The 2,022-nt window shown below is 41.6% G+C and overlaps 1 pseudogene; it reads left to right on the top strand.

Annotated features, from left to right (window-relative positions):
• Window positions 1–1,510: 1,510 nt before the first annotated feature.
• LOC148526995 (5S ribosomal RNA) lies at window positions 1,511–1,629 on the top strand (annotated as a pseudogene).
• Window positions 1,630–2,022: the final 393 nt, after the last annotated feature.

The following is a 2,022-nucleotide window of genomic DNA, read 5'->3' as shown; positions in this document are numbered from 1 at the left end:
CTGAGAATGATGCCAATTACATCCAAATTATAATCTATAAATAAAACATGCCAGATTCTGTTAATATCTGCATTTTCTTTTAGGAGAGGGTCTGGTTTTGCCCATTCTTATTAGCTTCCACCTCCTTTTAGCTCACATAACCCAATATGTATAAGTACAGTATGTAATTATGTTTATGCTAGTAATTAATGTTATATATAAATATATATATGTTTGCTGGATACCCTGTAATTTTGTAACTATGGGCCTGATTCAGAGATGGACGCAGTAGCACAGCTGAGGCATCTTTGTATGCATTGGCTGTGCTAAAATATGCAAAAGCCGCAGGAGGCATCATAAGTAAAAAGACACCCACTGCCGGCTTCTCTGATCCCATGCTGCATCTGAAGACACAGCCATCGGATCAACTGCGTGACCATCGGACATCTGAGTAACTCACATTGCTGAGGCCAATGAAGCTACGTCAAAGAACTCGGCCACTGGCTTCAATATGACCAGAAAACGGGGTCCAAATGTCCCCATTTTTTGGAAAACTCCGTGTCGCCACCCTGTCGCCGCCCCCAATTGCCAGCAGCATGTTAATCATGTTGTGGCTTTGGAACACCGCCACCGATGTCGCAGAACAGATCTGCACATGCGCAGTGTGGCTCCTGCGCATACACAGATCTGGAAACATCGGAGATGTATGTAAAACTCTCATTTACGTATATATCTCTGAATTAAGCCCTATGTCTGCCCTGTATATACAGTATATCTCTTCTCTGTACGTCACTGCTGGACTTTGTGGTGCCCTCTGAATAAATGTAGTTTACTTTATCTTCTTTGCTCCAATGATGTTAAGTCAGCTTGTGATATGTTCAATATACACTGATACTATGTATATGTATAACTCAATGGTCTGCGTACATCTCCGGTGGTGGTTTGACATGAGAGTGAGCATGTGCTGCGATGCAGCTGCAGCTTCGGCTGCAGTGTCGGAGAAGCCACATATAATGTATGATTGTGTGTTTATTCTGGTATAACTGTATGGGTCTTTATACCTTTAAAAGTTCATTGCACATATATGAACAAATTGCTTGACTTTTATTACTGTGTCATTTCTTATTTTGCATCTGGTGTATTAAGATTTATTGGGGAACCGACATGCATCAAGCTCTATCACTAGGGCAATTTTATATACTGTCTTTGCCCCCTCTATAAAACTATTATAACTCTGATCTACATGGTACACCAATTTGGATGCTTGTGTACCAATACATGGCACATAGGAACATGAAATATCACCAAAGGTGTTTGATGTATAATGCAGTTTCTTTGTGATCTCACGGAACTGACTCGACTGACTTATTTTCATAATACATATACTGGGGACCCAGGAAAGTATGCTCATATAAATACTCTTTCTGGAATGTTATTTATGCAATAAAGCTGACTTTCTTTGTAATAGTCCTACAACTACCGCTTTTTGTGTATACCTGGGCATTCCACCTTTTTCCCCAAATATCGATGTACCTACAACCCTACCAAACTAGATGTGCCCAATCTCGCCTGATCTTGGAAGCTATACAGTATTGGGCTTGATTAGTACTTGGATGGGAGACCACCAGGGAATACCAGGTATTGTAGGCAATACAGCAAGGTGTATTGGGACACATTGGTAACACAGCAGAGGTTTTCATTTGTGTAGACGAAATCTGAATAGGGTTGAGGATAAATAAGATTGCTGTTTTTTTGCTGAATGTTATAGGTATGACAGGCTTGTTGCTGGGAAAGTTTCTGTGGTCAGCTGGCATGATGAGCCAATGATATTGATGGAAGGAGAGGTTTGAATGCTAGTATATTTCTAACCAGCCTCTTTGCTGGATCGTCACAACCCACCATCTCACCCGTTATTGTTGTTGTGTCACGCTAATTTCTTTTTTCTCCAACTTAGGGGAGGCGCAGCAGGCGAGAGTACTCTGCAGCTCAGTGGCTTTAGGTGGCATTAGATAACTTTGTGGGGGCACTTGCCCTCGATGCCCC

The sequence above is a fragment of the Taudactylus pleione genome, unplaced genomic scaffold, assembly GCF_031769625.1.
Source record: "Taudactylus pleione unplaced genomic scaffold, aTauple2 ptg000092l, whole genome shotgun sequence".
In the NCBI taxonomy this organism is placed as follows: Eukaryota; Metazoa; Chordata; class Amphibia; order Anura; family Myobatrachidae; genus Taudactylus; species Taudactylus pleione.
Note: the sequence above shows the minus strand (reverse complement) of the source record. Positions and strands in the feature narration are given on the sequence as shown.